We start from the raw sequence: 16634 nt of genomic DNA, 5'->3' as shown, positions 1-16634 counted from the left end.
ATAAAATTATGATTTTCAGGGACTTTTTTAAAATTCAGTTTCTCTATAAATCAGGAAATAATTGAATGCCAATTCAAGAGATTCTTAATATCAGGGATATTTGAGTAAATATAACATTTAACTATTAACTTTGGGATCATTAGTATATAATTTTAATGACAGGTTTCTTTTCTTATTACTTTATGGTAAAACAATTGATAGACCTTTTTTCTAAGACAACACCTAAACCCACTTTGCTCATTATTTCTTACAAACCAGAGTTTGCCATTGACATAGTGTCCATGAAACAGGTGGACACAACTTTTCACAAGAGGATATATATTTGCATTCCTTTTTTCATCCTACTCATCAATTACATTAGCCATAATCACTGAAACAATGACTTGCAGCTCTTGCCCTAATCTGTCTCCTAAGTGCTGGCTAGCTGTGCGGTCCCCTCTAGCAGAGACGTTATTTTCTGAATTTGTACCTTTTTAGACTTTGTCTTGAGTGCTAGGTCCTTAGCTGTCATCAAGATCGTTTGGATTTAAATGCATTGACATTTCTAGTTGCTGACTTTTCTAGTTTTCTGTCCAGGATATGTGAGGTTCAAAAACTGTTCCCTCTTGTTGCTTTAAGTCCCAAGATCCCTAGCTGGTCTAGCTTTTCTTCACCTTTCAGAGTCTTTGGATATTTATTTTATATATAATGTCAATAGTTTTTAGTTGTACTTAGTAAAGAAATAGGAAGAAGTATATCTCTTCTCAGAATCAGGGGTCTAATGTAGTTTTTCAGTTACTGATATCACATTATTGGGATACTGTTGAGGACATCTTTGAAGTCTATCCAAATGGCTATGGAACTCTTTTATCAATCCTCTCTCCACTAGCCTCCTCCGCCTCCTGCCCCAACACACACACACACACACACACACACACACACACACACACACTCTCTCTCTCTCTACTGTCTCATAGCCAATAATGACTAATAGTTTTTAGTTGTACTTAGTAAAGAAATAGGAAGAAGTATATCTCTTCTCAGAATCAGGGGTCTAATGTAGTTTTTCAGTTACTGATATCACATTATTGGGATACTGTTGAGGACATCTTTGAAGTCTATCCAAATGGCTATGGAACTCTTTTATCAATCCTCTCTCCACTAGCCTCCTCCGCCTCCTGCCCCAACACACACACACACACACACACACACACACACACACACACACACACTCTCTCTACTGTCTCATAGCCAATAATGACTAATACAGAACTTCGAAAGACAATTTCATTGCCCGGGAATTAGATAAACTTGGATGTGCAGTGCTGCTTAAGCTCTCGGCAGCAACAGGCCGAGGTTGTAACTTTATCTGAATCCTGTCATGTTTTTCCTATTCCTTACTCATATCTCCTGGGAGCACCTGCATAATAAATCACCTGTGCTAGTATATTGTCTTTTGCAAAAACCTGACCTAAGACAGGTTGAGATTGTTTGAGATGTATTTTTTTTTAAGTGGTGGCATTTAGAGAGTGATGTCTTAATGTGCTAGAAATTGTATCATGGTAGTGATTTATGATGTAAACATGAAGCAAATAAATTTAAGACGTCAGTACATCATAAAAGAACATTCTTTTATGGGGTATCTAATAATACATATTGTTAGAAGAACTTAGAGACCAATTCAAAGAATCCAAGACTAATCTAGGAAATAACCGTGTCCTCTAAGTCTTAAAGGACAGTAAAAATGTTTAATTGGCAGAAATATCCAAAGGAAGCTTTTAGAGACACAAGAAGAATGTAGTGTAATTGGAATACAAAGAGCATTATATATTCAGTAGTATCAAATACTGCAGAAAAACCAAAATGTATCATACACTATCAGTCAAACTGGTTGAAGCACAGTTGTGAAGATTAGACCAGTGCTTCTAAACATAGATGTTTAGAATACATCAGTATTACCTGGCCTAGGACAGGACTGAAGCGCTCCTATCATTTCTTTCTTTTTCTTGATAGTTGAAATGGGGAGTGTGAGCGGGGCTCCAGTAAAGTACTAGTGATGTTGCAGGTGGGGGGGGGGGGGGGGCACCTAGTGCTGAGGAACAAACTCCACTAACAGAGGTTGGTAAGCATGTCTCCCATCACTCTTACACTGTCTCCCCAGACCCAGGCAGTGAGGTGTGTTTTCAGAAACACTGACTCCTAGGCCCTACTCAAGACCTCTCAAACCAAATTCTTCAATGTGATCTAGAAATCTTAAAAAAAAAAAAAAAAAAATTGGTGCCTGGTATTGAACCCAGGATATATATGTGACAATCAGACATTCCACAACTGAGCTACATTTCCAGCCCCAAAAATATGAACTTTTTAGTTAGCAACTTCTTCAAGTGATTCTGATAAAAATCAATTTAATATGGTCAGATATATATATACACACACACACACACACACAAGGTTCTGTCCTAATAGAAAACCAACAGGACTGCACTACTGTACAAGAAGGGAGACATCCACGATATTGGCAACTATCACCCGATCTGCCTGTTCTCTGTTGTCTACAAGCTGTTCACTCGAGTCATCCTGAATAAGATTGGCAGAACACTAGATGAAGGACAGCCATGCGAGCAAGCCGGGTTCCTAAAAGGATTCAGCACCATCGACCAAATCCACACAATAATTAAGCTCATTGAGGTTTCTAAGGAGTTCAAGATACCGCTCTGTCTAACGTTCATTGATTTAAAGAAGGCCTTTGATTCTGTTGAGACTAAAGCAGTCATCGAAGCCCTAGCCAAACAGGGGGTTCAAACTCAATACATTAGGATCCTCCATGAGCTGTATTATGGATTCACTACCAGGATCTCACCATTCTACAAGGAAGTGATCATCCATGTCAAGAGAGGGTGCAGCAGGGTGATACCACTTGATCACTTGATCACTTGACTTCCCGTTAATCGTCGATTTGCTCGAGCGGGCGCCACTAACGTCTCCATTTGTCCCTGTCGCGTGCTAGTGTAGCCCAATGGCATCTGTTCGCTCTAGGAACACGAAGAGCCTCAAACCGATCGTTCATGATTTTGGTGAAGAAGTCTGACCATCTGGTAGGTGGGCGGCCACGCAGTCTTTTGACATCCCGTGGGATTCAGTCGGTAACAGCTCTAGTCTAGTGGTCGTCTTTAAATCTCATTACGTGACCAGCCCATCTGATTTTTGACACCTTGGCAAACGAGACAGCGTCCCTGATTCTTGATCATTGACGGAGGTCAGAACTCCAGATTCTGTCTCTCATTTGAGTGAAACATGATATTCTAAGCATAGCTCTTTCAATTCCTCTTTGGGAGACCCGGATAGTGTTCTCATCCTGTTTGCGTAGGGCCCAGGTCTCTGAGGCGTATGTTAATGTAGGAAGAATGCAGGGTGATCCCATTTCACCAAAACTTCATTGCCACCCTCAAGAACATCATGTGACAAAGGGAATGGGAAGGAATGGGAATGAAGATAGATGGCAGCTCTACTACCTCTGCTTCGCTGATGACATTGTTCTAATTACACCAAACATTAGCCAAGTGGCACAAATGCTGGCCGACTTCGACTGAGTGTGGAAAGGTCGGACTACAGCTGAATCTCACCAAGACAATGTTTATGAAAAATGATCTCATTCCTGAAGTTCCATTCACTCTCAATGGAACGAACATCTCCAAATGCAACAGTTACCTGTACCTAGGTCAAGAAGTCAACATGACGAATGACCTGGCACCCGAGTTACGCAGGAAGAAGAGAGCAGCTTGGAACGTTTTCAAGAGCATTGAAGAAATAGCTAAGAGGACGAAGAACCTCTAGCTCCAGGCACATCTTTTTGATTCCACTGTTCTTCCTGCATTAACATGCGCCTCAGAGACCTGGGCCCTATGAGAACAGGATGAGAACATTATTTGGGTCTCCCAAAGAGGAATCCAAAGATCTATGCTTGGAGAATCACACTTCACTCAAATGAGAGAAAGAATTCGGAGTTGTGACCTTCATCAACAATCAAGAATTAGGGACGCTGTCTCATTTGCCAAAGCATCCAAAATCCGAAGGGCTGGACACGTGATGAGATTTGGAGATGACTGCTGGACTAGAGCCATTACTAACTGGATTCCACGGGACATCAAAAGATAGTGTGGCTGTCCACCTACAAGATGGTCAGACTTCTTCGTCAGGACCCTGAACAATTGATTTGAGGCTTTTCGTGTTCCTAGAATGAGCCGACGCCATTGGGCTACACTAGCACGTGACAGGGACGAATGGAGATGCTACTAGCACCCACTCGAGCAATTGATTTAATAATGGGATGTCATGTGATCAAGTGTTCAAGATGTATAGGACAGGGTTGAAGGTTCTTTTCTTGCTAATGGTCTACCCTAGGTCAATCCCTGGCACCACATACTGACTGGTCCCTGAACACAGAATCACACATATGCCCTCAGTATTGTAAGGTTTGTTTACACTCACTCTCTCACACACTCTTTTTCTGTGTCTCTGTCTCTGTCCTCTTTCTAACACCACACACACACACACACACACACACACACAAAATCCAACATTTTGAGAAAATTCTCTAGTAAAAGTTTAAAACTGAAAGGTATGGAGACAATTGAAGATTTTTTTTTAAATGAAAATAACATGATCAGGTATTGTAATATACCCGTGTCATAGATTTTTAGATTATTAGCAGGATGAGAAGAAACTTCCAGTATAAGTTGTCACTGTCCTTACTCTTAGTTTTAGAGGATGGCAATATATGGAGAACAGCAGAATTGTAGGAGGGAGCATTCTCCATAGCTGACAATATGAGTGATATTACTTAAAGTTGGGCAGTGTACATTCTGAAATTATACAGTTGTTCTGCCAGAAGGGAAATTGATCAGGAAAGAAATCTAGTGTGAATGTCTAGAATATTTTTTCTAATGCTAGGATTGGGACTGGGCCTCCTCCACCTAGATTCCCCCCACCCCCATCTTCCAGTAGGCAGGGCTCACACCCACCAACTGCCCCCGGCACCATGTAATCCCATCAACGGCCAAGACCCAGAGATTATAAAACCCAGCTCCAAGAAGAGCGTGGCCACATTCGCGGCTGTGCGGCATCTTATTATCTAGTTCTACTCCAGAGTACCTGGCAGGCTACCAAAAGTATCCTGTCCACACGGCAGAGTCTGGCAAACTCCCCGTGTCTTATTCAATATGCCAAAAACCAGTAACAATGATGGGTCTCATTCTCCTGACCCTGAAACAGCCTTGAATGTGGCACTTTCTAAAATCTCAGGGCTAGGATGAAGGAGACGTTACTGGTGCCTGCTCAAGGTAATTGACGAACAACAGGATGACGGTGATACAATGATTTTTTTTCTAATATAAAGGATAGGTTATGAAAATAATGCAAATAACCAGCCAGGAAGATAGAAAAATTAAAATATGAGCTCTGAATACACGAGAAAAATTTCCTTCTTTCTCAGTTGGGGAAGGGTATCCTATGGTGCAATGACTGTATTTTCACTTAGAAAATATCTCTTAAGGACTAATAATCCATTTTTTTTCAACTAATTTAAACTGACCCCCAATTTTAGTTTATGTGTTGTTGAAGTGAGCGTAAGACACATGTACTCCAAAGATTCTGGAAACAAAGGGTTTCCTTCTTAATCCCTTTACTTACAGTCCCAAAATTGCAGTGAACCTCTGATGTTAGTGAAGAGAGACCATAAACCCAAAAAAAAAAACCACTGACTCTCACTCTTTAGCATCCCTTGGTATGTATTTTTCACTTAAATATTAAATACATATGCTTATTAACTATTAATAAGAGCAATGGGGACGACTGTCAAGAGATGATGATGAGAATGAATGGCAAAGCAATTAGCCTTCCTTCTCCTACTAAGGAAGTGACAGAGAGAGGCACTGGTGTCTGGATTTGGCCCTGTGATAAGAACCAACTATTAATAAGAGCAATGGGGACGACTGTCAAGAGATGATGATGAGAATGAATGGCAAAGCAATTAGCCTTCCTTCTCCTACTAAGGAAGTGACAGAGAGAGGCACTGGTGTCTGGATTTGGCCCTGTGATAAGAACCTGTAAGAACTGAGCATTCTTCACTGATGTTTGGAAACTAAAGTAAAAAACTCAGTGGCTACACAATAAAATGGAGACTCTTCAGAGCTACCAGAATTCCAGGAAAAGCAATGGTAGCACCATGTGGTGGTGGTGGTGTGTATCCACCAAGAGCCCAACATACGTAGGGCATATGCTCTACTATGAGCACATGTCCCACTGAGTGCTATGTTTTGCAAGCAAGGTTTACTCCATTTTGATAAGAGTTGTTTATGTCCTGGGGTTGTTTGTATCTTGTAAAATGACTTGTCAGGGTGGACTCTGGGTCTGACTCTAATTGGATTGAGGGAATAAAAAGTCTAACACTAATAATTATAAATAAGGTTTGCAATATGGAATACTTAAGGCTAGAATTTTTAGCCTTTTAAAAATTGTCTCTCACAGAAAGATTGCATTCATCTGGGGAACATAAAGCAACAAAAAGGGAGAGTAACACCCAGGAATGGCTGAGATTAGTACCAGGAATTTTGCTCCATGAATGGAAGGCCAGCCACAGGCTCTAGGTGAAAAGGAAGCTCAGATAGAGAAGAGAGTACCAAATGAAGGGTGTTGTCAGGGTCCTCCCAGGGTGGGAGAAGCATGCTAAAAGTAGTCGATAGACCAAACATGATTGCCACTCAAAGCCTCTCTTGCAAAACACAGTACCCAAAAGAAGAGAGAGAGAACAAGGGGGAATACCCTGCCACAGAGGCAGGATGGGACGGGGGGGGGGGGGGATGAGGGTGGGGGGGGATGCTGGGACCCATGGGGATGGATGACGGGCACTGGTGGAGGGATGGGCACTTGATCATTGTATAACTGAAACCCAAGCACAAAATTTGTAAGCCTATAACTGTACCTCATGGTTTTTCACTAATAAAAAAAGAAAAAAAGAAAAAATAAATAAATAAACTGTTCTGATGGTGAAAAAAAAATAAAATAAAATAAAAATTGTCTCTAACCCACAAGCTTCTCCCTCCCTTGTCCTACTATGTTGCTCTCAGATGCAGGTTTTCTCTCAATATGAAATAACTCGAATGCCCATAACTGCTTATGTTTGAAACAGCTCTGGTGAATCTCCTGGATTGATGTGCATCCCATTCTTGCTGAGCAATCACCTATTTTACTTTGTGCCTTTAAATGGATCAATTTAAGCTTTAATTTTAACTCATTGCAAATGTTTTTATTTTATTTAATTAATTAATTAATTGCTTCTTGGGTCACACCCGGTGTTGCACAGGGGTTACTCCTGGCTCTGCACTCAAGTATTTACTCTTAGCGGTGCTTGGGGTACCATATGGAATGCGAGGAATTGAACCCAGGTCAGCCGCATGCAAGGCAAACGCCCTACCCAATGTGCTATCTCTCCAGCCCCAGCAAATGTTTTTATTTTAATATATTTAATTAAATATAATTAAAATGTTAAGATTATTACTTTAGAGAATTTTGGGGTTACAGAAAAATTTGAAAGTACAGTGAGTTCTAGGACTGGAGCAATAGTACAGCGAGTAGGGCGTTTGCCTTGCACATGACCGACCCAGGTTCAATTCCTCTGTCCCTCTCGGAGAGCCCAGCAAGCTACTGAGAGTATCCCACCTGCACGGCAGAGCCTGGCAAGCTCCCCATGGCGTATATGATATACCAAAAATAGTAATAACAAGTCTCACAATGGAGTCGTTGCTGGTCCCCACTCGAGCAAATCGATGGACAACAGGACTACAGTGCTACAGGGCAGTGCTAGATTGAGTTCTTATGTGTCTCCTTTATCACTTGACACATTCCCCCTCTCCCACGTCCCCCAACCCATTTCTCTGAACTCTGCTCCAGCATTTAAGGCCTGATGATTTGGTGCTTTGACCTGTGATAGGTTGCTGCTCTGAGCCAGTGGCATCCCAGGCCCCAGGACCATACCTGGTTGAGGTCAAGGGTCACATGATAGTATGCAAAATTGTTATGGGGGTGAGGGAGGGATTCAGTGCTACAAGGATTGAACTCTGGGCCTCACACATGTACCCTTACCATTTGAACTATCTGGCCCTGTTTCTCCGCTATTATTAACACTTTACATTAATGTGGTGCTTATGTTAAGCCAATTTTAATACAGCATTATTAAATAAGGGCATAATTCATACCTCTTCTCATCACTCTTCTCTCCTTTTGAAGATACTATTAGTCAGACATTGGACCTACATCTCTTTATTTTCATGCATTTATTAAGTCAGGCTATCTTTCTGTACATTCTTTTTGTACATTATTACATTTTGTATGGGCTGGAGCAATAGCACAGCGGGTAGGGCGTTCGCCTTACAAGCGGCCAACATGGCCGACCCGAGTTCGATTCCTCCGCCCCTCTCGGAGAGCCCGGCAAGCTACCGAGAGTATTCGATACGCCAGACACACTAACAACAAAGTCTCCAATGGAGACATTACTGGGCCCGCTCGAGCAAATCGACGATCAACGGGAGGGCCTTTACCTTTTTACCTTTTACATTTTGTACATTATTCTCTCTTACATTGTTTTTGATTTACTAACAAAGTTATGTTGTACATTTCAAAACCTATATTTGATTTCTAGAACTTCCATTTTGCTTATTTTCAAATCAGTGCCTGGTTACTTAAAAGTTCTGGAAACCCTTTTTCTTTTCTCTGTACCCTTTTTCCAGATATTTCTCTCAATTTTAATAAAAGAAAAACTGTTCATTTATCTTAAAGAAATGATCTTCCTTGGTTATTCTGAGAAAAATCAAAAAAGCTTCCCTTCAAACATAAGCCATCAAGAAGACTGAAATCTTTCTTGGTGACCAAATGATTTACTTGCTAAAACCCCTAACCTCACAGAGCTTTCCCTTTTTTGGGGAAAATGGAAATCCATCCAACATTGCTCAGGAGTATTTCATGGCTTTGTGCTCAGGAGTGATCCCTGCTGGTGCTCAGGGGACCACCAGCTGCCTAGGATTCCAGCCAGAGCCCAGACTACCGCGTCTTCACACAAAGAGCACAGCCTCTTGTATTAGTCCATAGCTTTCCTCTCTACTGGGCACTCTCTCATGAAGTTGCCTAGAGTCCTCTGTGCTCTATAAATTCTTTACCAATGTTGCTTTTTCTAATTTCTGACAAACACTTTTCAAGACAAATTTCTCTCACCTCTTCTTCCAGAGAATTTCCCCATTGCTATGCTTATATAACACTTTATTTCTACAACCACACATATTAATGAGCAATTTAGTTATACACACAAAAAAATATACCCACCACCATCACCTCTTAGTTTTTAACCACATGATGGAAAAAGCTATATTTGCATCAGTTTTGTGTCTCTCATGCCTGGCCCATTGTTGGTTTCTAACAAGAACTTTCAAAACTTTTTCAATTATTTCAATGCATTGTTATATGAGGATTTTAAGTGCATTATACATTTCATTGTTCTACTAACAAATGACAAGATTCTTAATAAAATCCCATTACTGCTATTTCTTGTAAGAATATTTGTCATATGATCAATAAGATTAATGAAAAAATATGCTTAGAGAGCAATGACCACAGGCATAGTATTGTGCTTCATAAAAACAAAGCATTCAGAATTTCAGACTCATCATTTCAAAGTTCAAAGATATATTCTGTTATAAGAGGTAATATGGCAAGTGTTTTCAAAAATGTTTTGATGTGAAATAATTTCAAGTTGTTGGAAAAGTCATAACACTATAAAGAAATCATGAATGTATTTTACCTAGAATGACCCCTCTTTTTCTCTCCACATTTGTGTCAATAGATATTCACACATACTTATGATTTCCTTCTTACTCTCTACTTTTGGGCATTATGGTTTGCAATATCTATGCTGAGAGGACACATGCTTTGTCCTTTATCTACTTTCAGCACACATCTCCCATCCCAAGCAATCCCTCCAACGATCATTGACTTAGTGATCCCTTCTCTATCCCATCTGCCTTCTCCTCCCCCTCATGAGTCAGGCTTCCAATCATGAAGCAGTCTTCCTGGCCCTGGTCTCTATTGTTCTTAGGATAACACCTTTTTTTAAAGAAATTGTTTTTCTGACCCAGAATCCAATCTAGGAACATAAGTTGTATGCACCTTCCAAGTTTCTTTAGTCTTATTTGATCATTAATAATCAGTAAGTCTTTTATAAAAAAAAATGACATTTTAAGAATAAATAAAGCCACTGGGAGGCTCCACAGCTCCCGGAGAATGCTCCAGGTCCCAAACAGAGCTGAGATCACCAGGAAGTCCCAGATGGGGCAGGTGCCGCATCCTACCTCCTCCAGATGGAACCCCAGTGACCATGAGCCTCTACAACCATATCTCAGGCATGCGGGTACCAGGACTTTTATTTCAAACCACGCGGCTGCTTACACTGCCGCGCGACATCTCCTTATATACAAAGTGATCAATGGAAATTAAATCATCCAACATTTCTCCCTGAAAATCAGGCTTAATTCTTTACAAACCACAATACCCAGTAGGAGAGAGAGAACAAAACGAAATGCCCTGCCACAGAGGCAGGGTGGGATGGTGGGGATGAGGGGTGGGAGAGATACTGGGATCTGTGATGGTGGGAAATGGTCACTGGTGGAGGGATGCGTATTCAAAATAAATTAATAAAAATAAATGAATAAAGCTTTTAAAGTAGCAATAGATTTACATTTTTCTTTCATATATTCATAAGGTAAAGGTAAAGGTAAAGGTAAAGGCCCTCCCGTTGATCGTCGATTTGCTCGAGCGGGCCCAGTAACGTCTCCATTGGAGACTTTGTTGTTACTGTGTCTGGCATATCGAATACTCTCGGTAGCTTGCCGGGCACTCCGAGAGGGGCAGAGGAATATATTCATATATTCATATATTCATAATCTAGTTTATAATTTTTGGGAAGTATAAGTGATATTTATGTTTTTGTCAGTGTATAATATTAAGGAGACGTGACTTCAACTTGTCATATTATAAAAGTTAGCATGTTTTCCCGTTAGCATGATGCTGGTGCTATATAGCTCAGTTGCAGAGAATTTGACATTCCATGTGTGAGATACACACACACACACACACACACACATACACGTTGTTTTGTTCATTTTGTTAGCGTAGTGTCTTCCAGATTTTTCTGCTGTAATTTTTTTTACCTTTTTTAGTTAATGAGAAGTATGCCAGATACTCTATTTTGAGAATTTGAAAATAACTTGTTCCTCTTCAAAATTTTACCCACTAGTTTTAGCAACCATCAATAAATCTTGTCTCAACCAGATAGTACCATGATAATTGAAAAGTAATAATTTGGTACCCTCAACATTTCTACATTTGTTTGATGACCTTTGACTTCAGGAGGAAGCATCTCACTATGTGTGTGAGACATCGCAACGATTTATGTATACTTACTGTATTCTGTGGGCTGGAGCTATAGCACGGCGGTAGGGCGTTTGCCTTACAAGCAGCCAACATGGCCGACCCGAGTTCGATTCCTCCGCTCCTCTTGGAGAGTCCGGCAAGCTACCGAGAGTATCTTGCCCGCACGGCAGAGCCTGGCAAGCTACCCGTGACGTATTCGATATGACAATCACAGTAACAACAAGTCTCATGATGGAGACATTACTGGGCCCACTCGAGCAAATCGATGAACAATGGGAGGACCGTGACCGTGACTGTATTCTATGAGCTATACTCCATTGCCATTTTTTTTAATGCTTATATTGACCCAAATTTGGGCAATGAACTTCAAGCTAGAACCTGTGATTTTTTGACATGTGACCTCTAAGTTTTGAGCATTTTCTTATTATCTTACACAGGATGATATTGCAGGTTCATTTTATACTGGCTTCACCCATAGAATCAACTCAAGGCTTGACTCTTCGACTCTTAGAAATTAAGTTTGAATAGTAATTGTGTTTGTGAGCGCAATAATTCATCAGTTTTAAAAGAGATCATTTGTCTTTCAGTTTACACCGTCAGTGAGATGTGTTGACAGAAATGACATCAAAAACTATCAATTTAAATACATTTCTCTCTATGTAGCAGTAGGACTGTTCACATTAATACATGTAATTAATTCCTTTGTTCCAAAGATTCTCATGACTTAATAATAGATATACCTACCCTATTCATATGATATTGTAAAGACTAAATCTATTCTCTTATTATATGGAGAAAAGCATAAAACAGATCAAGAAATTCAAGCTAATTTCACTTTTTACTTATTCAAAGGTCCTATTTAAATCTTGAGGCTAATTTGTGCTGACACTTTGAAATTAGGCAAAAGTCAATTACCAAACCATGTTAACTAGCTAATGTTTCCCACAGCAATGGCACATTTTCAATTTCAAATTAATTTATTAGGAAAAGAAAGCAGAGGGTAAAACTCAATGCTCAAACCCATAGTGTATTTTTTTCATAAACAGCCACCAGGTGGCAGAATACTACACACAGTTAAACTGGCAGAGAACTTGGAACATTTTAGAATTGAAGTGTTACATGTGAACTTTGGTTCTTTTTATATTCTTTATAAAACCTTTTTATTCTTTATAAACCTACCTAGAATATCTTGACGTTGCTATTTTTTAACTAAAAAATCAAGATAAAATAACTCATATGTTCTAAAAAAAATTAGTAATTAGGTATTTTCAATAAAAAGATATTTTAAAGTTACATATCCAAACGTTTTTACTTTTGTAATTACAGTGAAGCAAAATAAATATTGGGAACAAGTTTTACTTCAAAAATTTTAAATTGGCTTCATTTAATTGGCTTCATTTAAAATCTTATAGAGTTAGAACTTTAATATCTTTATGTCTTTTTTTGTCATACAGAAATAAAGGTTATATTGTAAATAACTCAATAAACATGTTAAATATAAATTTTAAAATATGTATTTTCACAGGCCACTCTATCTATATATATAGATTTTTATATCTATAAAAAAACTGTAGAATGTAAATATACACATATATATATGCATGTGTGTGTGTGAATGTATAATCTACAGGTGTCCTCAAAAAAATGGGCAATTAATTATACCTAAATTTATCAAAATTATAGATTTTTTGTCAAAATTTTTTAGTATTTTTATTAGTATTCATTATGTTAAATACAATGTTCACTACTTTGACTAGTTTCAAAATTCATTATTATACTCAATCACCAAGTCTGTAAATAATTCATTACTTTTGGCATAAAACAATCATTTTAAGATTGATATTCATTGATTCCTGATCAAAATATTCTAGATTTCATGCAACCATTAACAAATCATTTTGACTCCTTAATTTCTAGAGACTTTTGTGATGCTGAATTTTCTTTATGATAAAATAAAAATATTGTATACTTTCAATTTTGTCTGAGGTACTGAGAATTTTGAAATATAGCACGATTGGGTATTTAGGACTGCAGTATTGTTTGGTGATGAAATATTAGAAATAAATTAAGAGAATCTGGAATCAAAACCTGGTAAGAAATAGCACCCACAATGCAAAAATAAAGATATCCAAATGCTCAGAGGTCTTGAGTGACTTGTTTCTTTGTTACTGCAATTGTGTGTTAGATATAGTTGCAGTAACATCTGGTTTATCCTTGTAATCTCTGGTTTATACTCTGTTTTTGGAAAACAAAGAAGAATTTTTCTCAAATGTTACATTTGTCTTTTCACTTATAGACTTCTGGAGAAATCTGGCATGCATTCCTTCATGAACTTAGTCTTTTGCTTTCTTGCCTGATTCTCCTTCCTTGGATCCTAATTTTAACTGTTTCCCCAGACTTTTCTATACAACACTGGAAGCAAATCATTGTCTTAAATGTGAAAATACAATTTGTGGGGGCATTCTTCCACTCAAGGAATGAAGAACAGTTCTTTAAAAGGGTTATGTTTCAACAGTCATTTCTAAAGTCACTTATTTTGCCTTTCCATATTTTTAAAATTGGAAAGCAACACATAATGCTTAAATCCGGGTTGGTTGGTCAGTGGACCGTTGCCCTGTTGATGCGGAGCCGTCTCGAAAGAGAATTGAGCATGTAGTTTGCATCAGTTCCAGTATCATGCCTTGTTTCTATGGAAAATACACGACTCAATTTAATTGCATAATCTGCCTTTCTCTAAGACACGGCTTCCAACAGGGCCAAACAATCCTGAAACGAGTTCGTCTCTCTCTCTCTCTCTCTCTCTCTCTCTCTCTCTCTCTCTCAGAGCTAATCAGAAGGGATTTGTGATATTGAAATCACTAAGAGGTAATTATGAATGATTTTGGGCAATTCAGAAATAAAAAATTCCTCCCCAAAGCCCCAAATTTTTTAGTCTATTTTGTTTTAAAATAATGAAAGTTTATTGCTTCACTTACCTATCATTCTTGTGTTATGCATGGATTTCTCAAATGCCAAAAAAGAAAATATGTTCCTATTAAAAAAAGAATAGAATTCAAGTGACAATAAGAAGTGATATATAATATACTTCTAGAAGCAGAAATTTCCACAATGATGAAAGATGAGAGCATTTATTTCATGAAAATGATATTAATAATGGGTTTCAACATTGAATTTTTTTCATCATTTCTTTATAGTCAGAGAAGAAAAACATTTTCTGGAAAACTTTCCAATAGTCTGTTGACATGAACATCAATTTTTGCTATTAAAGTAGAAACTAGTAATTACATTTTTAAAAATTACACTCTGGTAATTATATATTTTAAATGTGAATCTTGATGTTTAATTAGGTCATATGACTGTAATATCAGCTTACATTAGCAGGAGATTATCAAATCCTTGCAATTCATCCCATTGAAAAATACAAGAAGAAAAGCCTGCTATAATTGTGAGATTTAAATAGAATAAACCATAATACAGCACAGTATTCTTTAAATATTTTAATGTTTACCAATGTTATTGAGTAATGAAATTTATCATCACGGCATATTCTTCTTAGATAATTACTCTGGTAGCAAACAAGCACATAGGAAAAAACATTTTTTTATTCTAGGAAAGCTTTCATATTAAGCTTACAGTTGAATTCCAAATTATATTTAAAATTTATTTTCTATGTTTTTAATAAGCATATATTTTTGCAATTTTTTATGAAATTTATTAAATTGTGCTTGGGTGTTAGGTAAGTAGTTTTTATTTTTTAACCTATATCATCAATCTGTATTTTATTTTCTCATATGTTTTTTCTTTCTAATTTTCACTTATAAACAGTACAGTGTGAATAAAAACTACTATTAATTCATATTATTTATAATTGATTTTTTCTGTGAAGTTTAAAATATATACCTGTGTACTCTTTGTTAATGTTTTATTTGTCTCTATTATATTCACAACATGTTTTCATATTATTTTTAACATTTTCTTGCCTTTATAAATCACACTGTTCAATGTTTACTAGTTTCTATTGCCCAAAACACAAAAAAGTCATAGTTGGGTGGGTTTATTTATTTATTTATTATAAATCTTAATTAAGATATTTTTGGTAGTGTTCTGCTTTCAAAGATCTGTTTACAGTGTAGTTGTTGCATTTCTTTGATACCTTGTGGGAACTAAGTAAGCATTATCCCAAAATTTGGTCTTTAAGATACAAAAGATTATTAACTGGCTGTCACAGAATCTATTTGAGCAGATATATAAGTGCTCTTACGTGCTTATAAAATTTAGTGTCCTTATAATGTGTTCAATGAGTCACGCAGATGAAATATATTGAGCATTTTCCATTTTTTCCATAGAAGCCAGGATTTCCCAAATACAGGTAGCTTTACTACTCTCAAAGCATGTCTTAAAATTGTTCTATATGTTGTCCTAAATGAAGTTACAAGAATTTTTATTTTAAAAGTCCTGTTTTTTCTCCCCTCCTTGTAACCAGATCTACTATAAATAATATGTATAAATAAGCATTTTTAAAAGTGAGTGTAAGTTCTGTTTGAATGACAAAAAGCTAATACTGTTTCTGTGGATCTGAAGATTAGATGTTCTCTTGTGAATGACCAAGAAACTGAAAACCTGCCTTCATCATACACTTTGTGTCATTTTGTGTGGACTACTAAAGCAGATAAGTGTACCATCGACTGTGACAAATGTGCTAACCTTATTGCATGTATAGATGTTGTTTGGTGCTATGATCTGTCCTAAAGAATCTATTTCCTAACACTAGGGGTCATTTTTAGCTTGTGGTGATATTCTAAGATTTTCAGTCTTAATGAAAGAGAAGTTTAGGAAGATGACATGTTCTAGAAAAGTGTTGCCCTAGAAAAACATTTTCCTAGTCTCAGCTCTCTAATTTTTCACCTAGTTGTACTGTGAACAGATTGTTATTTTGTCCAATTTAAAAAATGTAAAACAATTGTATGCTTTGAGTTTTATATCTGAAGTTTGTTTTTATTCATTCTACTAAAATGTTCAGGCTACTCAGGCTACTTCTCAGAGTATGATGCTTTTTCTTACGCCTTTTCCTGGGTTTGCTACTTGAAGTTTTGTCAGCTTTGGGATTGGTCCCTTTCTATACTTCAGGCATTTTGTGCCTTCTGAACTACAGTCAAACTCCTACAGATTTTTTTTAACTA

The sequence above is a fragment of the Sorex fumeus genome, unplaced genomic scaffold (assembly GCF_029834395.1).
Source record: "Sorex fumeus unplaced genomic scaffold, SorFum_2.1 ptg000047l, whole genome shotgun sequence".
In the NCBI taxonomy this organism is placed as follows: Eukaryota; Metazoa; Chordata; class Mammalia; order Eulipotyphla; family Soricidae; genus Sorex; species Sorex fumeus.
The sequence above is the reverse complement of the archived record's forward strand: the minus strand, read 5'-3'. Positions refer to the sequence as shown.